The 25,643-nt window shown below is 37.1% G+C and overlaps 1 long non-coding RNA gene across 1 annotated transcript; it reads left to right on the top strand.

Annotated features, from left to right (window-relative positions):
- The first annotated feature begins 13,003 nt into the window (after positions 1-13,003).
- On the top strand, positions 13,004-24,988 carry LOC116996526. Its single transcript, XR_004417952.1, has 3 exons — positions 13,004-13,227; positions 17,752-17,805; positions 24,712-24,988. It is a non-coding gene; the product is annotated as an uncharacterized LOC116996526 (long non-coding RNA).
- The last annotated feature ends 655 nt before the right edge of the window (positions 24,989-25,643 follow it).

Here is a 25,643-nt window from a genome sequence, read left to right as displayed (position 1 = left end):
CAGTGCGGCTTGTATTCGTGAATTTACTGTAGTCCTAATTTTGCTTCTAGAGGTGTCTATTAATTAACCCTTTATTGAAAGGTGAGTATTGGGCTATTAAGATGTTTTGGTTTGTGCCACTAGGACTATTTTGTGTAGGTTTGTGTTTTCTTATGCTGACTAAATTTTAACTAAACTTTTCTCTTCAAGGGTGGAAAGATATCTTAAAGATTGAAAAAGCCTAAATTTAGGCTAGCAAAGGATGGATCTAATTTTCCATAATATCTGTCCACTAATTCACTTCTAGTGAATTCATATTTTGCATAATTCTCAGCATGTATATCTTTATAGTCCTTCAGTAGGTACATTATAGCCTGCATAGTGAGCTTAGTAGCAGCTGTGAAAGAATTTAAAAATCTGTAAGGAAGAAAATTACAGTAATTTCACGATTACAAGCCACACTGAGCATAAGCTGCACTTCTGGGGTGTCGGCAACGTTTCGTTTTTCCTCCATAAATAAGCCGCACCAGATTGTAAGCGGCACTTTCGTTCACAGTGAGGATCCCTGTGCAACTTTCACAGAGTTGCCAAATAGTAACAGAATTGCAGGATCGCAGGGTTTACTGGCTTGGCTTGTGGCCGGGCGGGCTGGGCCTGCTTGGGGCTGCCAACGGAGCCAGGTGGCCCAGCTCGGAGCTGCCGCTCGGCAGGGCCGCTTGGGGCCGGCCGCCGCTGCTGCCGCTGCCACTGCTGCCGCCACTACCGGGCTCGCTCGCCCCCGCCCGACGCCTGCACCGCCGCCACCGCGTTTGCTTGCCCTGGCCGGCGCTGCTGGTCCTGGCTCTGCCGGGCTTCCGCACGCTGTCAGGCTTCCCCGCCTCTGCCAGCCCCTCCAACGCTGCCGACCCGGCCCGCCTCTCTGCTGGCCCACCCCGCCTCTCTGCCAGCCCGCCTCTCTGCTGGCCCGCCTCTGCTGGCTCAGCCCGCCTCTGCCGGACTTCCCCGCCTCTGCCGGCCCCGCCGCCTCTCTGGGGCTGACCGGGCTCCAGCTTGGCTTGGGGCTGCTGCAGGCTCTCTCTCATGGGTTGGCAACTTTCAGAACATTGTCCATATATTGGTGGCTCCGGAGTACAAGCCGCACTTCCGGGTTTGGACCAAAATTTTAGTCAAAATTGTGCGGCTTATAATTGTGAAATTACTTAGTTGTTAGTTTTGGTTCTTAAATATTTGAATTAGCAAAAAGAGATTGAGGTTTCAAACTGTCATTTTACTATCCACTGGATTGTAAGAGAAAGGTAAAAAAAACCCCTTTGGATTAACTTTGCCGTGGAAAGTGTAAGAAGATCGTACAGGGCGTCTGAAAGCATAGCTGCTGAGACACTGATCTTCTTGGGGAAAAGTCAGAAGACAGAGATCAAAATACAGCCTGAGTAGTTGATAGAGTTTGTGATGTGTGTGGGGTATCTCTTTATTTCTGAACATCAACTGGGAGAAATGAGGAATGCCCCATCCAGAGAATGCTACCATCTAGTGATGAGGATGCATCATTAAAACAGGATTTGAATTGCCTCAGGCAGAAAAGGAAAATGAATTTGCATCTTCCATTTCACAAGTGAGTGTACTTGGATTGTACGGTGGTGTAAATGATGTTTTCTGTTTTCTCCATCTTCATTTTACAAAAGAATATTTATCTCCTAATTATTGAAAGATAAGCAGTTGGCTTTTATTCTCCTCCTGATATCTACTTTAGTGCAGGTATGCCAGAAAAGGGATGAATTTTTATATATTCTGCATTTCTTAGTCTTCCTCTTGGTTAATCCTAAACATCCTTCTGATTGATGAACATGATATTATTTATATCCTCTAAAATACCAAGCTTTTTTCCTGGAGTCCTTTCATATGATCCTAACTTTCAGACTTGTGACCAAGCAGATAAAATTAAGGTAATTTGTAGATGCCTAAATATTTTCTTATATCTAATTCTTATCAAAGTATTGAGAAGATCTGAATGCATATATGAAAATTTAACTGCACGCTGACCTCAAATCAGCAAGAAACAGGAGGCATGGAAGTTACTCATGTAAATAGTTTTTTCTTATTCTAGTGCTGCTCCCTGGGAAAGTATTCAAGCCTCAAAGAAAGAACTATTTAATAAGAATCCTTCCTATTGCCAGTGAGCACACACACTTACATGAATTGACTGATTAACTAGGCCAATTTACCCTTTACTTGTTATTTTTTAAAATACATTGTTTTAATCAGTTCTTTTTGGGTATTATGATATGATATCATAATATGATATTGATAAATCATCACCTATTACTCTACTACGTGTATCAGATCTATATGGATGTATTGAGCCTCACCCAACTGTTAGTAATTTTAATTCCTGTTGTGTCCCTTGCTTGGATTGACAAATGTGTGACTTGCTTCTGAATCATTTCTGCACAGAGCATACAGGGACCATCATGCTGAACACATCCCCAGTCATGTGACTGAAAAGTCTGATGCATGATTTATCTTGAATCATACCCTGTATTCTTTTGGAATAAACAAGATATATTTGCAACAGCCAGGAGCGTAGCAAACCTCGCTGGTTTTCTAAACAGACATTACAGTAAACTGTTTAAAAGAGTAGAAAAGTTAAAACTTTTCCTAGCTTGTGCCAAGAGATTTAGACTGCATTCCCAGTCCTCTTTTCTGTCTTTTTGCTTTATGCGCAGAGACAACTTCGCCTCCTTGCTTGTTGCACACACTTTTGCTTTGCTGGATATGTCTATGGTTTTGACTGCATAATGCACATATTGCTTATGTATTAGGCAATCTGTAATTTTGAGACACAAAAGATGTAAAATCATTACAGTCTTATGGTACAAAACCTGCCTTGAGTTACTGAGGCATTTTTTGTTTCCCAGACCTCTGGAGAAAAGGTGGTCCCCATAGTCACTGTTTCTGTAGGCAGGTTCTGGATTGTTCCCTGGCTTAACCTGGGATGCTATCCAGAGGGTCTAATTTTGACATGCCTTAGGAAAGGAATTTAGGTATTTAAATGAGAGAATATTCTGTAGCTATTAATAGAAATATGTAACATTAAAACAAAGTCTGAAACAACAGCTCTCAGGTGCCTTTAGAAATCTTTTTGTACAGATGCTTTCTGGTTTTTTCCTCTTGTTTAAAGGCTAACACAATTTGTAGAATCTTAAATGCTTTGTTCTTTAAATAGAGGTTTTTGAAAATTAATATTCTTGTCACTAGAACAGTACTGCAAACAGAAAGCAGTCATACTGCCAAGTGACAGTGAATGCAACAGTTGCTTTTGGAACTGAATAGAGTCCTTTTGATGTGGTTTATACTTTGAAACATCTAAAAATGTTATGTATTTTTCCACACTATATTAGTAGTAGTAAGAATATGTCAAAATATGCAGCTTTAACATAGGTGGCATGTTTATTTGCAGATTTTACTTTGTATGCCCCAGAGTGCAAAGATTAAATTTTTTTCTCCAGTGAAATTCAGTACGTGTTGAGTTATATTGTATTTATATTTAGAATTGTATCTATAATAGAAAATTTATTTCAGAAACTACTTGTCTCAAAAGAGTAAGCATGCTAATTTTAACTACTCAGAGTCAGCTAAGTTTATTCCAAAAGTAAAATAGAAATTTTGGTTATTACTCTACTATTTGCTGCCTTCCAGGCAAACTGAAATAATTTTCTTCCTTCCTATTTTGAAACTACCATGACCATTGCATTCTGAATCCTAAGAAAATCTACAAAGACTTACTCTAAGATTCATTCATCCACTATTTGAAAATAATGACTGATAAATATTTTTGCTATTTTAAGGAAGGATGATGAAATGGCTTTAGCATGTGGTGATTCATACTATGGTCTGTATGTATGTATGCTGTGGCTTTGTCTGTATTGAATTGTATTTGACTGGAAATATGCAACAGCTTATTTTCTTTTTAAATATATAGATGGAAAAATTCTTTGGAGCAGGTAGGCTGACATAGATACTAACAAATGTTTATTTTTCTTTTGTGTACTTGCAAATTGCAAGATTGTTGTGGTTGGTATTTATATCTGATCCACACTGGCAAAATATTTTATTTAAATGTTAAATTTGTATTTCTCTTCATCTCTGCATTGCCTATAGAACTGTTAGCAGCAGAGTGCTCATGTTCACATATTTTTATTTCACTGTCCAATGGATATCTGATATTAAAAAGTACTCCAACAGCAGTCATATATTCAATATCAGTCCTGTTTAATACTGTCATCAGTGATCTGGACAAGAGGATTAAGTGCACCCTCAGTAAGGTCGCCGGTTGGATCAATGGGCTGAGGCCAACTGTACAAAGTTCAACAACGCCAGATGTTGGGTCCTGCTCTTGGGTTACAACAATCCCCTTCAGAGCTATAGGCTTGGGAATGAGTGCCTGGAGAGCTGTCTGGCAGAAAACGACCTGGAAGTGTTGGTCAATGACAGCAGAACTTACTTGTCTGGTATGTGGACATTTGGAATTTCCTTTGGCCTCCCATGGAGTAATAATACATTAGGGTCTTTCTTGTATTTTTATAAGGTGATCTAAGTTTCAGTTATTTGTATGTTCTGGTAAGCTGTTTGTGCCCATTATGATTTTTTTCAGGTATAGCACCTACTTAGAACTATAAATTCAATTTTTAGTTACTAATCTTGGTACTATATTTATTCCTTTAATTTTCTCGTGGATCATCTGAGAATTGGAAGACTTTTTCAGGAGTCCAACTGGGCACATGAGTGTCAAATGCCCACATTTCACAATTTGGTGGCATATATTGGCCTGAGAGTCTGCTGTCAGAAGGTGCAACTTTCAGGCTATGCCCTGTTCACTTGTCATTACTGGCTCTACAAGATAAAGACTGCTTAAATTAGGCACTATTTTAATTTAATCCTATGATACCTTGATGCAAGAGTCCTATAGAGAAGGTACTGTGGGCTGCCAGGCAGTCAGTAGTGGTGAGCAGGTGAAGGGGAGCAGGCAAAGTGCCACAGTCTGCTGGGAATTCTAGGTACAGACATTCTCATGAGTTTTGACAATACTTGCATATCAATCTCATTAATTTTCCTCATAATTCCAAGTACAAAGAGCTACCAGAACAAAAGAGTGAAATTGTATTCTACTTTAGATATCTTCTACATAAAAATATTGATTAAAAATCATAAGTAAAACCCAGACCATCTCCTAAGAGAATCTCCTTTTTAACATAATGGCAGCTTAACATTTTGTCTTCATTGCTTGACTAGAGTTCTAACATCTGTATCTCTGGCCTGAAGGCCTTATCCTTTCCAGGAATGGTCTTAGGCCTATACCTGCTTTTATGTAGCTGAATTAAGATGAAACAGATGGCTGGTTGCAAAAGAGAGTATAAAACTGCATAGAAATATTCTAAATGCTCTACTGTTTCTTGTCTTGTTTAACACAAGGTCATTTTGTGATTTTTTTCCTGACCAAATCCTTCCTGAGGACGAAAATGTGCTGTGGGCTGTAAAACTCTTAATTCCCCACCCTTAATGGCCTGATGAAAGATTGAATAATCCTCATGCAAGTTAGAACATTAACATGAAGTCCACAGAGGCGGAAGGAAACCAGGAAAGCCTAAAAAAGAAAGATCAACAGCTTCTGATTAAACAACATGTTATTTTAATTCTGTCTTGATTTAGCGGATGAGTTAAAATCGGTGGATTTTGAATAAAATCTCTTCTATGCAGCGTGTGTCTGATGCAAGTTGATATTCAGAATAGAGGTTTATCATCCTGGGAAGCTGTTTACTAGTTTGGGGTGACCCAGCTTTTTTGATCCTTGAGGGATAGAGTTTTTACTTTTAATGAGCTTGAAGATCTTTATGCTTAATTGATTAGTTAGATTTTTAAAGCAGTAGTACATTAATTTCTTAGCTTGAAAAATTATTTCTTCCTGTGGTCCATGGTGTTTTCCAGTTTAACCATGGAGGATGCAGAACTTTATAGTCTGATAGTGTTTTACTTTTTCCACTTTTTGTCTGATTATCATCCTCTGTTTTAACCCTGGGTATCTGTTTTTGTTTTAAAATATTATTCAGATGGATTATTTGCATGCTAGATTAGCAGTTGAAAAGAGGAGTCAGTGAAAGATGGATGAACCCAGTGCTACTCTGAATAGAGTAAAAGATGTTTACTACGTAATAATACTTATTTATGTTTATCAGGTAGTGTGCTTGGCATCTCATTTTCTAAGACCTGTGCATTTTGTGATATATTCACCTGAGAATAATTTACAGTCTGTGTTGTTTCACATTCTTGGTATTTTGTTTTGAAGGCTATAGTACTTTCATCACCAGTTTTTGTTAAGACAGGCTTCTACTCATCCATGGGAAATGGAAAATATGGGCAAAATAAAGAACTTTCATTGTGGCTGATTTCACTTGGTTTTGGGAATTAGCTGGGTCTCAATTTTGAATTCTAGATTTGAAATTGAAGACAATACTGATATTTTGCTCTGCAGTTAAGGGAATAAAGTAAAATGTTTGAGGCTTATCTGACTTGCTCCAAATCAATCATGACTAGCCTTACTGAAATCAATGTGGTTAGAGTAGTAAAAAATCATTGTTGAGTGTGTGTCAAATTAAAGTTAACAGAATTTAGAACTGAGCACAGTCGATGTAATTTCTATAGCCTAGTGTTTCATTTTATCTTTTGCTATCGTGTGGGGTATCACTGCAGTCTCCACAAAGACTTTCACAGGACCTTCTGTCCAACTAAATTCTAACTAAACTGTTTTGAGAAGGAGTTGACTGAAGACCTTATTTGTAAGCCCTATTCCACCTACTAAAACCAAAGCTATAAATAACCCATCTGCTCTCTGCCTGCCTACTGACATATTTGCTGACTTTCCCTTTCTTTTTCTTAATGGCATAATTTCTTGTATGATATGTGAACAATGAAGACAAGGCTTTTTAAGAAACAATTTTTGATAGCTAATGTTTTAACCATGTCAGACTTCCATGATGGTGCAATTTTCTCTCAAAGGGCAGGTAAGTGGTGGTGCTGATTCAAAATATATAGTTTTGCTTAGAAATAAGACAATAACTATAACTGTCATCTAACTGCTGTGTTTCCAGAAAGATTATTTCTAAGTGGACTAAAACTCTCTTGAGACAAGTTCAAGATCAAGTTTTAATCTTTATTTATTTATTTTATTTTGATCTTAGAGATTACAAAGCATAGTTTGCAGAAAGCTCAACGAGGGTCTGGATTAGTAGATTAAATGCTAACCTTTCAAAGAGTCTCAAGGTACAGATGAAAGAATGTCTTTTGCACTTGTGAGACTGAGTTTATAGCTTCATTGAGCTAACAGTTTTCTAGGATATAACTTTCCTGTTTAGCAGAGAAAAGAAGGCACTTTTTCAGAGCCTATGGCAAATTTCCTAGTTGAGAAATATTTGTTCTACTTCAATATCTATTAGATGTTCTGGAGAAGGTAGTTTGCAGATTTTAAATGTTAAAAGAACTAATTATTACTTGGGATTTAATTTTTGGAAATCTGTCAAGAGTTCTATGGCTTTCAGAGAGAACAATAAAGGTCAACCCATTCTGAATCAATTTATGGATAATAACTGATATTGTGGTACATGTGTACTATTCAGAAAGAATTCAAAAATAACTCAAAGAATGTGTCTTCTTGAAACCTCTAGGCTTAGTATGTGTACACTTGCTTTTCATTTCCATAAATCCTTCATTTCTCCATCTAATCTAAATGCTTCTTAATACCAATATCTTAAAGCATTGAGGAAGTATAAGGAAGGAAGGGAGATTAATTACTTCAGTTTGATGAGAAGGTTATTCTTAAAGACAAGAAAAAAATTAAATTTCTGAATCAAATATCACTTTTTCTGTCACAATATTTTCATGATGTAAATATATATTTTAGATGTTCCATGAAAAGGTAATGGTTCTAAGGACCTTGGGATATGTAATCCAGAGTATAATTTTTAATATCTTGGCTAGGTAGCTGTTTTTATTTCCAAATTAATTTGATGACTGTATTTTAAATAATGAAGTAGCCTCTGGTGAGGGAGAGCTAGAGATACTTGTGAATATCAGTAAAATTCCTGGGATGTTAGAAGACTGTAATCCCCCAAATGGAAGGACACGAAGAATTTCTTATTGTAGTTACTAAATGGAAGCTCCTACCCAAAGATGTGTTAAATTGCAATATATTCTTTGGAGATGGGAGTGCTTGCTGGTATATAATTCTTTCAGGCATATCGGTATATTCAGTTGCTATAGGAACAAGACTTTAGATAGAGTTAAGCAGAGAATAAACTGAGATCCTAATATACAGCTCTTTCTGATGAAAGAGATGTCCTTTAATCATCATCTTCATGCCATCTGGACTATAGTTCAATATTATCTTACTATATCATCTAAGTTTCTTCTAAAATATACTTTTGATCATGCTTCAGCAATAAATGCTGAGTAGAATAAATTACTTGAATGAAGAAACTGTTACTCTTCAGGGAGTGGGTAATTCACAACTGTAAGTAGAAGTCTTAATAACAGATCTCAATTTCCTTTCACATATGTTGCATATATGCCTGTAAAATCCCTATGCACACATGAAACTTGCATAAAACTTCAAATAACAATTCTGGAAATAACCATACCAAATTCTATTTTGTCTTCTGGTGGAAGTTGGTGCCTGATCACTGTTTTCAAAGTTAATGAACCTATCCCTTGGTTATATTGACTGAATGACATCAATGATTCTAGTTCTTTGTATTCAAATACTGAACACAAAGAACTGATACTGAGGCTCGTACTGAGAAATGTGAGACTAGTCATGAAGAGGAAGATTTCAGATGACTTATTTAGATGTTTAAAATAGAGGAAAAAATAGTCACATTAGAACTCTGCATCAGTAAAACCTGTATGGTGAGGATAACAATGGATTTAATGATCTGAGAATTTGACAGGCTTTAGAAAAGCACAGTGAAAACTCAAAATTGAAATGCACCAAAATATTTCTTTTGTTACAAAGAAACATTCTCTGGGTAATATAGACTGTTACAAAACCTTTCGATTCTTCTAAACACCATTTTCCCTGTTCTCAGTCTTATGGATGTCCAACTGTGACCTGAAACTCAGTAGCATCAAGAAAGAGTCTGTTCTCTCTGCTGGATCTCCATTGCCTCATTGCAGTTTCTCTTTTCATTTTTATCCTTCTTTTTCCTTTTTAAATTTATTTTTATTTTATTTTAAATTTTTATCATAGATAAGAAATATTACATATCAGATAGCCTGTCACCTGTGCATTATCTTTTGACTGATATTTTGGCCTTGAGATTTTTAGTATGTGTATGTATTGCAGATTCATTCTGCATAAAATCTCCAGAGACTCAAGCTTTTCTCTTCTTCCATACAATTCAAACTTCCAACCTGAATCTCATTATTTTGAGATATAACAGAGAGAGAAGTCTTTTCAGAGGGATGTTGATCCTTACTAGATTGTGTTCTTGATTTTCTGAATGTGTGTGCCCACATAGCCCCACTGAAGGCACTCTGGAGTGCCAACAGAAGATTAAAGACTTTCAAGTCTGTATGGCTATAGAATAATTACTGTGCAAACAGATGCACTCTCTGAACAAGTGGTCAATTTGAGAAAGGTGGTTAAAGTCCCAGAAGAGGTAAGACACAGTATGCATTTTTGAAATGTCCAATCTACCAGTCTAATTTTTTTCTGTGTGGAGCAGGTTTTATTCTATTTTTCAGAATAACTTGGCTAGTGCACATAAAGGAAACAGTGTGTCTAAAATATTAGCACTTTGATAATGTCTCATATCAGCGAAGTAGAGAGGAAAAAAGAAAGTAGTTTCATCTAACCATAAGATCAGTGCAAAGATATTTGAAATGTTTTATTCAGAATGGGTAGAATTTGTATAAAAAGTGGTCTGATAAATTGAAGAAGATACCTGAAAGCAACAAGTTAAAATCAGCAAATCTGAGGTGGTTTGGGATGTTCAGCCTGGAGAGAGAAGCTTTTGGGAGATCTTAGAGCGGCCCTCCAGTACTTAAGCAGGGCCTACAAGAGAGCTGGAGAGGGACATTTTGCCAGGAAGGACAAGGGGCAGGTTTAGATTAGATGTTAGGAAAGAATTATTTCCAGAGGATGATGAGGCACAGGAAGAGGTTTCCCAGAGAAGCTGTGGATACCCCATCCCTGGAAGTGTTCAAGGGCAGGTTGGATGGGCTCTGAAGATGCTGTAAGGTGGAATAGGAGTGTTGGAACTGGATGATGTCCAATGTTCTTTCCAACCCAGACCATTCTAAGATTCAACAAAGCACACATGTACAAAGCACTATACTTAAGTCAAAAGCAAATGAGAGTAGCAGGATAGATGGAGCTATCACAGAAAATGCTTATTTAATGCTGGGAGATGCTGAAGAAATCCTTGCATGAAGATCCTGAATGTGCTTGTTTATCTGTAATATTCCAATATTGTATTAGAGGGCATCTGTCAAGTTTTGGCCATTACTGCAATGGAGTGATTTATACAAAATGTCATAGCATAAAAGGAAGGCAAAAACAGTAATAAGGGTTGGATAGAAAGACTCCTCCAGTTCGCTCATAAGAGAGGAAATGGAGAGTAATGGAAAAATTAACTATAGTTTATTAGAATAATGATTGTGATAAAATTTTCTCCAAATCCATCCCTCCCTCCCTCACAATAGGATAAGATATTAAGAAGGCAAAAACCAATATGCCAATCTGCAGAATATTTTACAAATTATAGTGATACAACACCCCGTGGCTAGCCCTGCTCCCTATGTACTCTACAGAGCTAACCTGGGGTGCTATCATGTGGAACAGGATAAGATATATAGAGGCTCTTTATCCCAGGATTTTCTTCAGTTTATTCCTTCATAGCTTCGATGGGGGAAAGAGAGACCGAATCACAAGGTCTCAGGATTTTTCAATGGTCAGGAAAGGAGAGGGGGATCTTGACTTCTTGCCAATCCCATTACAAAGGGTCAGTCCATAGGTTTTACAGGGTTACAGGATTACAGGGTTGCAGGGACATACCATTCTTAAAACATCTTAGGTACTGGGTTACAACATCTCACCGTTTTTTTGTTTAAAAGAAGGATATTAGGTTATTCTGGTTTCAAGTTATGATCTTTTCCACCACTTGGAGTTAGTAGGAAAATTAGATTGTTTCAGGGTTTTCATCTCTATGTGATTTACCACTGAGACAGAAGGCATGAGACCACTAATGACCTTGAGAACTAAGTGATGAAGGATTCCGAATGCCATTATTACAAGGAAAAGAGTAACAAAGAATAACAAAATAGTTTTGACTATAGAAGTCCACCACCCAGGGAATTCCCAGCCCTTTGATCAGTTAGTTGAACCAATCTTCAGATTCATGCTTCACTTGTCCTATCAAGCTGTTCATGTTTCGAAGGACAGCATGGATGTTAGGAGATTTCAAGGTCAGGTTCATGCAGCAAAGTCCTTCAAATTCCTGGCACTCATGTCCATGTAGCAGCAGGAGAAAATCTATGACAGCACGGTTTTGGAGTGTGGCCTGCCTGGTAACTTCCTTGTGTTCTAGAAGGCAGCTGATGGCAGTGGAAGTCAAATTTGCCTGTTTGACTACCCAACACTCTAGGTGGCCCAATTCACCCAGAGCCTTGGCTGCTGCAACCCATGGAAGAAACACGGATACAGCAATTCTTTTTTAATTGGCCCAATGAAAAATTTCAGAGTCACAGTCTTTGTCCAAATTGTCTGCACTTCTTTTTTGGATTTTATCCACTGATTTGTTTTTATGAGTCCAATCACTAATTAAGGTTTCGTTGGGTGCCAACAGGGACAACCGCCCTATGGTACATGGTCCACCTAAAAGCTTAGAGGGAATTCCTGCCCATACCCAATCTCCACAAACCAAGAACAACCCCTTAGGGAGGCTCTTGGGACTTGTTAGAAATGAGGTGTCGGCTGCAATATGACTCAAAACATTGCACCACCTTTTGGCCATGAATTCCTCTCTATGTTGCCTTATGCTGTGGAATTCTTTGGTGTCAGAAGGTTTTGGATAGATTGCAAGATGAATGCGGTATGGTGCTGGATAGGAACCTAACAACTCTAATTCCTGAGGTTCCTGAGCTGCTTTCCACCTGCACTTGAAGATGGTCCAAAAACTGCAAGAAATTTTCTGAAGGAAACTGTTTAATATTAACATAACTACCTTTAACTTCAACAGTAGGCAATTGATTGAAGGGTTTTTCTGCTACTAGGCAGATCTTATCCAAAACAAATTTGGTAAATAAACATGTTTGTTTTTCAGGACAATGATATTCCCCTTCACCAGTCAAATGTTCCTGTGTAATATCATTATTATCCTCATCTTTTGCACTATCTGGGTTTTGTTGAAGTTCCTGCAAAAGCACTCTTAAAGATCTTTTCCACATGCTTTCCCACAGATCATGCTCTGAGGGAGTTAACAGACACCTGAACAAATCCTTAATATCATTGGGTACCATCTCATTTGAACTAAATGTAGCTTTTAAAAATCCTCTAAATATTTCACTGTTCCTGCCAAATTCTCTTTGAACCTTACAAATTTCCTTTTTATCTTGATCTGTTAGTGGATGATATGTTCTTTTGCCATTTCTCCTACCGATATAAACAACAGGTGCTACAGATGGGATCTTAGTTTCAGAGCTGGACATTACCCCCACTTTGGGCTCTGTGATTTGTTTATCCTTTTCCTCTGCAGAGGCATTGTCCTGAGGGGGTTGTGAGCTCAGCCCCAGTCTACAGGAAAGTCCTGCAAGCGGCCCTTTCCCCCCACCCCCACTGCCCCCCTGGCAACTTGGGTTTAAGGAATGTGTAACCTGAGCCGGGGAGGGGTAGCCATGGAAACCCAGGGTACAGGATGGGGGTAGGAATGGATTTAAGGGTGGTCCCAGAGGGAAAAAGGGATTATGGGATGAAGAAATGGGGGCCATGTGGCTGGAGCCATGTTGAACCATGCCTCCAGGCCCCTCAGGAGCAGACACATGGCCGGTACCCTGAGGGGTAGGAGGGTCAGAACCCGGCTGCAACAGAAGGACAGTAGTGAGAGAGGGGTAGATGGAAGAACTGCTGACCCTTTGTGAAAAATCCTCATCCCCTGGATACTGGGGAGGTTTTTGGGGTTCCAAAGTTTCCTCCAGCCCCAGGTGAGTGGATTTTAAAGAAAGGGAAAAGGAATCTGAGGTGCTTTGCTGTTGCTGTCTGTTATTTTCTGTTTGAAGTAAAAGTTTTTTAATTTGCAAAAATATTGTGAGGAGTATAGAGGCTTTTTCATCTCCATTTTCCACTTTTAATGTTAATAAATCTCCAATTTCATTCCAAAATAGAACTGAATTCGTATCTTCCAAATTAAGAGCTGATTTTTCCACAGACAACCACTTTGCAAAATGTACTAGTTTTCTGTTGGAAATGGTAACATCTGCTGAATTCAAAAGTTCTCTAATCTGAGAAGCCACACTTTGTTTTAAACTAGATTGCTGTGTGCCCATTTTGATTTCTTCCGAAGCAATCTACTCTAATATCTCAGCTGCAGTGCACAGTTAAACACAGAAAAATGCGGTTATAGTTTGTATTTCCTGCGCATTGTAAGGAGGAGGAAATAGAGCTCTTTTCGCTGTTCCCTTCCCCCGCCACAGGGACTTCGCGGGCTGTAGGGCGTGCCGCCTTTTTTTGAAACCGATGCTGGCGTGCTATACTTCCTGCACGGCAGGACGGCCTCGGCTACAACACATCCCCCACTGCGTGCCTCCAGTTCTGCACAGCCCCGAGCTCGGGCCGGACACTGTGGAATTCGAGCTCCCCCCTCAACACCATGCTGTTACACAAACACTCGTACCCTCCCCCATGGAGGGAACCACTGAAGTCTCTGTTCTGAGATCACCCACCTTGGACTCTGTGGGCTCTCGATCTCATCCCCGTAAGCTGAAACTACTATAAAAGTAGTCTTTTGCTGTCAGGGTAGCTGGCTTGCCCGTCGGCTTTCTGAACCCTATAAGGAGTCACTGCCTCTCACGTGGATTCTTAGGAAAAAACCACAATGGGGGCCAACTGATAAAACACCCTGTGGCTGGCCCTGCTCCCTATGTAGCCTGCAGAGCTAGCCTGAGGTGCTATCATGTAGAACAGAATTAGATATATAGAGGCTCTCTATTCCAGGATTTTCTTCAGTTTATTCCTTCATGGCTTCGAGGGGAAAAAAGAGACCGAGTCACAAGGTCTCGGGGTTTTTCAGTGGTCAGGAAAGGGGAGGGGGATCTTGACTTCTTGCCAATCCCATTGCAGAAGGTCAGTCCATAGGTTTTACAGGGTTACAAGGTTACAGGGACATACCATTCTCAAAGCATCTTAGGTACTGGGTTACAACATTATAGAAATGAAAAAGCATCTACTTTAAAGAGCCAAGTTTGTTCAAAGTAAAGTAGTATGTTTTTTTACCTCAATTGTACTTTTCATTTATATCAGAATAGCTTAATACCTTTTTGTTCATATTTATATAATTGCTTGTCCTCTGAAAATTTATCATTTAATATGATTATTTAAAACATTGTTTCCATTATAAAATGTGTTTGACTTGAAACTATATTTTTATATTATATGAAGATTTTCAGTGTATGTTTAGGTGAAATTAAATGGAAAGATGCATGATTCCAAAATACAGGATAAATATCTTACTAAGAATAATATATATAAATTTTATATAGATGATATAGAAGATATAGATATAGATGATATAGGTGGAGATAGATACAGATATAGGTATAGATATAGGTATAGATATAGATAGATATAGATTATAGATATAGATTAGATATAGATATAAACATAGGTATAGATAAAGGTATATAGATATAGATATAGATTAGGTATAGGTAAAAGTATAGGTATAGATATAGATATATATTAAATTCTTCTTATTGAAATATCTGTTCTGCATAAAGTATATTCAGGTTAATGTAAGAATGTTTTTGTTGTGAAGAATATTTTTTTTCCAGAAAAGTACACATCATCACATTAAATTTCTAATAACAAAAGAGAAACTAGTGAAATATATAAATTTATTCTATATATATTCTATATTTTAGTTATTATAGAATAGTATTTACAGCAATTTAACGATTACAAGCTGCACCTGATTATAAGCCGCACATCCGGGTGTCGGCAACGTTTAGGTCTTTGTCCATATATAAGCCACACCTGATTATAAGCTGCACTTTCGTTCTCAGCGAGGATGCTTGCACAACTTTCACAAAGTTGCCAATTAGTAACAGAATCACGGGATCGCAGAGTTTACTGGCTCGGCTCGGGGCCGAGCAGACTTGGATCGGCCCCTCTTTTCCCCTGCTGGGGCCGTGCGGGCTCAGATCAGCCCTGCTTTTCCCCTGCCAGAGCCGTGTGGGCTTGGATTGGCCCCTCTGCCCCCCCGCCGGAGCCGTGTGGGCTCGGATCGGCCCTGCCAACCCCCCCCCCACTGGATCCAGGCGGGCTCCGGCTTAGCTGGGGGCCGTGCAGGCTCGCACTTCTGGGTTGGCAAATTTCTGAACCTCATCAATATATTGGCCGCACCTGATTATAAGCCGCACTTCTGGGTTCGGACCAAAATTTTAGTCAAAATGGTGCAGCTTATAATTATGAAAATACTGTAATCACATATTGTACACCCACATTTGAAAATATTTTGGACACTTGTAAATAGAAAGAATGCAACATTTTTTATATAATCCTGTTTACAATTCTTTAAGTAATTTTCTTTTCTTTTTTTGTGAAAAGAAAACTTGCATAACAAGTGCATATATGAAAATTAAGTGTTTTATTACCTGACATTTTCAATATGAATTATTACCAGTCAGATTTATTTCTGTGTGGTAGTGTCTCTTCAGGTATGATTGAATATCTACTACTGATGGAACACTCATAAATTTTCAAAAAGTCAATCAGTTTCTTATTTAAGAATTTATTTCAGATCTTACCTATAATACTTACTTAACATTATATTGATGGGGAGCTATGATAACTTACATGGAATATACTAATGCAGTAGAAAATATTCTTCTCTGATGGGTCCCAGGGAAGTAAAGTTGTGGGTTTTAGCTTTTTTTTGTTTGTTTTTGGTTTGGGTTTTTGGAATGATCCACAAAATCCAAGATTTATAAGAATAAAATTGGAATTATTGCCTTCTTAAATATAGAAAACTCAAAATTATTGTGTCAGGGAGAGCAGAAATAGAAGACGACTGTTGTAAAATTTTGCTCATAGTGCTCTAGCACTGGGGTCTCACTCAAATTAGTTCATTTGCTTTCTGCTCTACAGGAAAGTCTGTGGACTCCTGCCTGGTGTGTGGGGCGTTTGTTCTCTGAGACTTGGTTGCCTGCTTCACACACTGCTCAGCACCAATCTTATTCTCTTTGCTTGAAATGCAGCTTGAAGCTCTTTGGTGCCACTCTTAGTTCCTCCTTTGTGTACTGCCTACTTCAAAGTATGTCCACTGTAAGCATGCTCAGCTTCTCCTTGGGAAAAGAGCAGCCTTCCCCTGCCATCCATTCATTTATTTTAACTTTTTTCCAAGGGACCTTACCTTAGATAATCTACTAAACTCATATAGCATAAATGAAGAACAAACCAATAAAACACTATCTGCTACCTGTGCATATTAAATTCAGTATTTTTAAAGACCATTATATCAATCATATCAGTAAACAAAATTACAGCCTTTTGCTTCAGTTCCTTAGGGTCTTTACTGTGGCATAATAAAACATGTAACATGAAAAACCTTTTAGCTATAATGAAACTCAAGAAATTGTTTAAATTTTTATGAAGTAAGATGATCTCAAACTGAAATAATCTGAATGGATATTCTAGCTGCATCTGGTTATGTAATAAAAGCATCACACCAGAGATATTTCCTGTTGGTATTGGAATGGTGAGTGGGAATTTTAGTTTATAAGAGCTGTCTTTCCTATATTTGAGTCTGTTCTGCTATTTCACCTCTCATTTTCTTCTCTGATTCATTATTCTTTTCACTCCTTTCTTTGAACCCTTCTTTTATAGAAGAGGGCTTTACAGAAGGTATTGTTTGAAGCTGTTATGGAGGAGATTTTACTTTTTTTGAGATGTTTCTCAGTCCTCATTTTATTTCAACAAGTCTGGGTTGTGAAGACACTGATTCTTTCTTTCCTGCTGACTTCTTATCACATAGTTGCTCACTTGGTCTGCAATCGATTCGGTACACTTTGTATACAGAGGCAGCTCAAGCAGCTGTTACTTAGCCAAACTGTGAAGTAAGCATTAGACCTTAATTGTTGCATGTTGGTCAGTCCTAAAGTCAGTCCAGTCTTTTTCTGACTGGAGAAGAGATTTGCATTCTAAAGATTATTCATGTGTGAGTTTCAAAGGCAGTTTTCACTGACCTGGTTAATATTAAATACCTTTTTATTTCTTCTTCCGTGGACGTCATTAAGTTTTCTTAGTGTACGTGTGTGAATAACTTTTTAGTCATAGGGAATGATCCCCAAAAGGCAGTGCTTTTCCTCTCCTTTTTCTCATGGTAGTAGTAATATGGAATATAAGCAGTCCTCTTCTGTGTTCCAGTGGTTTCCCATGGATCTTTTCTAAATCTAACTTCTGCAAATGTGAAATTCCCCTGCTAAAGATACTTTCTTTTGTTACATGTTCAGTTTGGACAGAAGACTTATGGGGGAGGAGTATAGTGCCAGTCTGGATTGCCACAGGTAAGTCCTGTAGCTTGAACAAAAATGAACAGCTACTCCCTGGTAGACCTGTGTTACTGAGGACATAAGGTGCTGTGATAAACACCCAGGTCTGTGCACCCCATAGTGCACAAGGGCAAACCAAGTGATCTCTGAAGTCCTGAAAATAGCTTTACCTTTTTAAAATGTTTGAATCTGGCAAGCTGAAAATGTGTACCTGCATTCTGACCTAAAACTCAGACATGTGCGCATGTCACAGGAGTTAAATCCACAGATTCCAAAAATTTCACAGAATATTCTGATTTGGAAGGGACCCACAAGGATTGTCTAGTCCTACTCTTAAGTGAATAGCCATACAAAAGAGATGAATTGCACAGTATAAGACAGATATAAAGGCAAATATTGTACATCTAAAGAAATAAAATATCCCATCTTTCTAATGCTGTCTCTAGCCACAGTGATCCTCAGTGCCCAAAACCTGTCACTGGATGTGTGGTCCGGTGGTTTTATGCTGCCATAACTCAACATTAACACAAAAAACAATCACAGATTTCTCGTGCAAATAAAATTAATTTGTGCTGTTCTGTGGAGCATCCTGATATCCACTCTAATTAATTTTGCTTTCAAAAAATTTATAGATAATTGATGTATTTTCAATACTTAAAGCCCACCCTGTTGTGTAAGATAGGCTACCTAACCACAGAGTCATATATCTGAATAATTATTCCATGATTTTTGGTTTATACTGTTTCTTTTTACAATTAGTCTGGTGACAGCTTGAATGAAAATTAGTTGAGTGACATTAGCTAGATTAATAGCATTCATCTAGTTATTAATAGACCTTGAAAATATTTCTGTCTTCTGGAATCATTCAACTATTTTCTTTGGCAGCGAATGTCTTAATGAAAATTAAGATCATAAAGGGTATGCTTTTGTTCTTAATCAGTTCATTTAGTGCCTTTTGAAAGCTGTGTTTGTGATTCTGAAAAGTGCTGTACTCTGTTCTTTATCACTAGGCTTAATAAATACAATAATAAACATTTAAAAATCATAATATGTATTTCTATTCAAAGAATGAGCATTACTTGTGTGTGCATCTGTTTGGATTGTACATGCACATGTTTGTCTTGTATGTGCATCTGTTTGGATTGTACATGCACGTTTGTATGTGTTGTTATGTATATATACATATAACAGTTATATAAATTTGAATAAAATAATAAATAATAAAATATTAATCTAATTTTCAGGATATAATGTTAAATAATGTAATTTTATTTGCACTTCTCAGCTTCTGGATTGGAAAATGGCATTTTAAAATTATGATAATCTTAAACACAGTGAGATCATTCCTGTGGATGAAAGTCAACTCTTTACTTTGGCTTCCAAAATGTGGGGATATAATGGATGTAACTGAAATTGGAATGTGAGCTAATTGTTTTTCCCAGTACTTTTACACAGTGATGGAAGTGGATCAGCAGATAAACACTTAAAACATCCAACTTACACTGGAATTTAATTGTAAAATGATATTTTCATATATCCACCAAAGCAAGGTTTATTGCATTATAGTCTAATAAACTGTTCTATAGTAGATTAATTTAAATAACAATTAACATAAACACAACTAACATTGCAAACCAGCTGAAAACAGTTCATAATATCTTTTTCTACACCACTACCATATACTCATTCAGTGATTATGTAATCATCTCTGGTGGAGATAACACAATAGAGCACACTAAATTAGAAGGGATAATTGCTGTGATAATAACTAAACAAAAATGTGACTCTTTAGGATTCAGATTGGTTTTTGGAACCATAAAGACTTTTTTTTTTTTTTGTACTCTAGCTTTTTTTCACTTTTGCAAAAGGTTTTTCTATTTTTCTTACACTTAATCTTACCAAAGGCGTGAAGTGAAAATGGAAATAAAAGCTGCAAAAACTTACAATTCTTATTGCAGTCGCAATTTGTCTTGATCCATAACTTTGTAGTCTCTTTAGGTCAGATTTTGCAGCACCCTGTAGAAAGAGTGTCAGAAATCCTTACTAGAAAGATGGTGTGGATTAATCTGCTGCCTACATTGTGGCTCACTGACGTCTACCTTGAAGATGAGTGTTTATTTTCAGTCTGAAGTTTGGTGTCACTAATTAAATCTCTGGATCTAGATTTGTCTTGTAATTTGTTTTTTAATGTTGTAAGTAAATAACCTTTTGAACTTTGAGAGATATGGAAAAATGTACATTTGCTGAATAAGAGTGTTCAAAGCATGAGATGGAATTCTGATTTCATAATGGTTGTGATTTTTAGAAATGGTGGTGTTGAAACCAAATCATAGACATTTAATAGAAAATGATATATTTTTGTAATCTTTCTTACAGAAGTCCTAGGTGTAGAACAGTGAGACAAATGTCCAAATGTTTGATTCTCTAGATTTTCTATAAGAAACAAAGGGCTTGTGTGTCACAACATTCACACCAAGAAGTTATAACTGATATTTCTCATTACTGTAGATGTAGTCCAACCATCTCCACCACAAGGATGTGATTTGGATTCCAATTGAATTATTTTGACTGCTACTTGTAAGTGTAAATTTTTGTACATCAATGTGACAAGTATTGTGGACATATCCTTACAAGAGGCAATAGAATGACAAATACCTATTTAGATGACATATAAATCTTGCCATAATTCATGAGGAGAAAACTCCTCTCATAATTTTACTTAGAATAGAGATATAAGGATATATGGATTTGTAATTTCAGTGCTATTTCTGTTAGGCAAACTCACCAAATCACAAATGAGTATAGGTTGAGATGAAATAACTCCAATTAACACCATAACAAGTGTTTAAGTCCAGATAATTTATTTCATACTTACAGAAACTGTAGAAGATGAGAAGGAAGAATTTGGACAGGTAGTAATTATTAAGTGATTAAGTACAGTAATTTATCTTGAAAACAGAGATACAAATAAAGTAACAAAAATGACTGAGGTTTGGTCTTGAACTGAGTTTTGTGTTATAGTTGCCAACTTGTTCTGAGTCTGAGACCACCAAGCAGCTGAGTATCATAGTAAAGTTATGAATATCAAATGCCTGTTACTACTCTTCAGACATCTCTAATCTTTTTTTCTTCCTGTTCTGTTGCACTGATGTCCCACACCCTGACTTAGATTTTTATTTTTGTGCCTGTTTTGCGGGATATGCTAATATATTGCTGCTTTACTCCATTTTGTGATAGAGGATTCCTTTTAATGTTTGAAGTAAAAGTACTTGGGGGCAACGTCCATGTCTCTGATTTTTTCTTTTAACAGTGCATGACACTGCAGGTCTGTGCGACTTCACTGAACTTCTAGGCAGTGCCACATTATAACTGGAAAAATTGTGTGGTTTGCTTCCACTTGCCATGTAATTAACATTCCTGGCTGAATAGGAACTTAACTATTTTGTATTCTTCTTCAAATGCTGCATAAAAACTTCCAGGGAAAAAAAGATCAAATAAATAATATGGTATCTTTATCAATATTTATTATAGAAAGTGGTACTTATGCTGAAGTGCATATGTTACATATGTTACATATACTGAAAGTTGGGATCATCAGGTTCTGCTAATTAGTAGACAAGATGCTGCTCACATTGCAGTTTCATGAAAATGAAAATTTTGTGTCTTCTTTTTTCACAGGTTATGCCATCTGGCTTCACTTTTATTCAGTGCATGAATATTATGAGCTTTAAATTTTTATCATGTACAAAGTACTAAATTAATTCCTTAATTTCCTGTTTCTTCTAAATTGTTAGCCTAATTAAGAACTCACTTAGCAGAATATTGCATATTAATCACATGGCCTCTTTCACTAACATGCTAATTTATTAGGGTAAAATAACATTATAACACTTCAAGACATGGAACCTCTGTAGTGTTTCTATTCATAATATCTAAATGCACAGAATTATCAGCAGATCCCATCACCCAGCAGTATTACTAAGTTCAATATGTGCCATCAGTGTTCAGCAATGGAATTTTAACTTTCTTCGTGTCAATATTAATTCCAGTCTCTCTTTTTGAGGCAGTATAAGCTTCAGGAAAAGGATTTTGTAACCTTATTTTAGTATGTAATTTTTGGGGGGGAAATATGAGATGGTGTATTTTGAAATATGAGATGTGTTTTTGAAATTTAAATCCAAACCCCCAAAGCCTCTCAGGTTTATGAGATCAATTCTCAAAAATATTTCTAATTATTATATTGTTTAGTTTGTTTTTACTATTGCAGATAATACTAGGTGTGTATATGATTTTAATTTTTTATCATTATCAAGAACAGCTTTTCTTGCATTATTAAGTCAATAGAATGGTCACAGAAAAAGCTATTTTTTTCTCCATTGTATCTTAAACCCAATAAAATAATGTGAATTGTATGAATTGAATGGTTCCACCAGAAACAATTGGGCTGGCCATACGCTTGAAAATATAGATGTGCTTTATATATCTTGATACTTCAAGGCTGATTTCTACATGATGAACTTAAGTTGTGAGGATGAATAATTGCAACTCTGGTGAGGCTGAATCTGGAATTCTGCATCCAGTTCTGGGCTTCTCAGTACAAGAGACATGAAACTCCTGGAGCGAGTCCAGTGAAGGGTGACAAAGATTATTAAGGAACTGGGGCATCTCTCTTATGAGGAAAGGCTGAGGGAACTGGACCTGTTCAGCCTTGAGAAGAGACAACTGAGAGGGGACCTCATGAATGTCTGTCAGTATCTGATGGGAGGTGTCAAGAGGATGGAGTCAGGTTCTGCTCAGTGCCAAGCAATAGGACAAGAGGCAATGGGCAGAAACTGATGCACAGGAAGTTCCACCTGAACATGAAGAAGAGCTTATTTACTCTCAGTGCAGCTGACTAAGCACTGGCACAGATTGCCCTGAAAGGTTGTGGAGTATCCCTCACTGGAGATGTTCAAGAACCACCCGGACACAATCCTGCACCATGTGCTCTAGAATGATCCTGCTGGAGCAGAGAGGTTGGACCAGAATACCCACTGTGGTCCCTGCCAGCATTACCCATTCTGTGATTCTGTGAATTTCACTAAGTGAACTAGTCATGAAATACATGTAGCTTTCAAATGCTGGAGTGGATCCTAAAAATTTAGGAAGTAAAGTAAATATTGGTTGGCAACAGGGTTAGTGTCACAGATTATGGTATATTTTATGAAGTCAGATATCTCTGAAAGTCCAACACTTAGCCTTCAGTCTACTTCACATGCTGTCAAAGCTGTATCTTTTTGTTGATGTTTAGTAGGCTTATCAACTGATGTGGTTTATTCAAACCATATTAATAATTTTCAGCTTTTATGGATTCATTCTATGATTCTAGTCTCATTCTCCATGTTTGGAAGAAGCAATACTTAGATACCCTCCTAACTGTCAAAACATATATTCTATTTATGTGCCTTTTGTCACTTCTGTCTTATCATGAAGAGATATAAGAACAGTCTGAAAAAGCCCTTTGGTTTTAAGAACCAATTTTGTTAGTTTTTTTTTTAAAAATCCTTGTAAAACAGAAGTAGTAGCTCCTGAAAATTGGCATAATAATTCTAGTATTGGAAAAGAATGGGGTGAAAGGAATAAGTATTTCTATTCTTATCAGTATGATCTGAACTCTGTCAAGAGATTAAATATTTCTTATGAGACTCCATTAATTAGAAACTGAAAGAATCAAAAATAGTTAATGCAGTCAAGTGGGATTAAAGGAAAGTAGATCTTACTTGACAAAATTAATACAATGGTGTATTTAAAAGCAGATAGGGGATGCTGGAAGTGTCTTTAAAAATGTGATATAATTAAAAAATGATACAGCATAGAGTAGAAGTTTGTTGATTGCTCTCAAATTCATTTTAAATGGTATACAGGCACCTACAGGGTGTATTTTAAGTGGTACTCTAAGGGCATTGATTACAAAATGTTTAAGGCTTTTTTCAGAGATCTGGAACAAAATGTGAAATCACTGATTATAATGAAACACACCAAGAATGCAGTGAATCTTTTAGCCTAAAAGCAAAGTTCTGAGATTATCACATTCTGCAGTATGATATGATAAACAAAAAGTTGACGCTGGAAAGCTGTTTAGTCTCATCAATATAACATAAGACTGAAAGCAGAAAATGGTTTTCAGGTCAAAGTTTACTAGGCAGAGCTTTAATGGTGCAGGTAGTCTTGTGTTGGGACAGCTTCCTAGTGACCATTGTGGTGGTTCTCTGACCTTACAGTGATGCAGCTTCCGTGGACAGGTATGCATAAGTGGAATTTATTACACATCTGGAAAACCTGATGCTTTTCAAATCTTAGAAAACTGAGGTTTGTCAACATTTTATTGGCCTGTTGCGCATACGTGCTGTAGATCTGATATGAGTTCAAAATAGTTGACATGACTAACATATTGGAATCCTATGTCAGGATTTTATCAGAACCAAGACTTCATCTTTGGTTACTATATTGATTCGAACTGCTCTGCATGTGTGGTTAGAAATTTGAAATCAGAAGAGGCAAAACCTGTGGAACTTAAAGGCATAAGCTGTACAGTGTGTGAATCTCTGCAGCACTGGGGTCTCTGTGCCATACAAGCCCAGCCGTTGGTGTTTTGGCTTTTAATAGCTTGGTTTGCAGTAGCAGCAGAGTGTTTGCAGGAACAGGACTGTGTTACGGCGCACTGTTCTGCAAACATTCAGTAGCCGTTGAAAAGAGACGTCATTGGAATTCTAAATGTTTCAAACATATTCCTTTAATGTAAATTGTCCCTTGTTTTATCTGGTACCCATTATTTCTCTCCCCTTTGCACAAGACTTACACCACCATAGGGCACCACCAAAATTGAGTTTAGAAGTCCCTAGAAACGTTATGCTTGCAATGATGCCTTTCTTCTTTCTCCAGGAGGACTGTTTTTGTCATTTCTTTCTCCAACTGGAGAAAGTGGGAAAAGGCCTGGAGACCTACCTTGTCCTGAGACCCAAGAAGACACAGTGCTTTTCTATCCATTTCAAGAGCTCTACATCATTACCTAGATACTGTTTTAGAAATCTCACCTCTTATGGGATTAGTGGCAGTGTTCTTCTCCAAGAACTAATAGAGAAAAAAATGTAACAGAAAATAAATTATGTTTAGATTTCTGTTGCAGAAATTAACCTTGAGGTCTGACATGTATGCTGAACTGGGGAAGGATATGGATAAAAGAATTACTATCTGTGCAATTTTGCAACTGAAAAGACATGAAGTATTCAGCTTTACAAATAAATAAATAAATACACATCTAATTCATATTGTGAAAGTAAATGTGTGATTATATTAATTACAGTTAAATTAAACATCCAAGCCAATGAAACATCTATAGAAAATAATTTCTCCATTTGGGGGAAGGTTGCCTTATTTTTCTTTGTAGTCCACATATTACAATGTCTCAACAGTATAAATGCACACATTAATATCAATATCAGTATCAATATCAATATCAATATCAATATCATCAATATCAATATTAATAATTTCCCAAAGGTCATACATGTGATAGTTGTGCTAATTCTCATAGAATTGCACAAATAATTCAATTTATTTTGGGGAATTTTTACTATATTTTTGGCATGTAGTCTTGAACCACTACTTAGATTATTGATTCTTGTGTATTTGGATCAGGAGGCTGGAATGAGACCTGCTAATTTTGTCTTTAAAACATTCAAACAGAGAGTTATCCTGACTTTGAAGCAGGAGTTATGTGTCCATTATACATAACACTATTAAAGAATAGGATAGCTGTCAGTCCAGATTAGAATCCAAAAATGTTTCTACAGAGCTCTTCACATTTGTGTATG

Source organism: Catharus ustulatus, chromosome 5 (genome assembly GCF_009819885.2).
Source record: "Catharus ustulatus isolate bCatUst1 chromosome 5, bCatUst1.pri.v2, whole genome shotgun sequence".
Lineage (NCBI taxonomy): Eukaryota > Metazoa > Chordata > Aves > Passeriformes > Turdidae > Catharus > Catharus ustulatus.
This window is presented reverse-complemented; position numbering and strand designations above follow the sequence as displayed.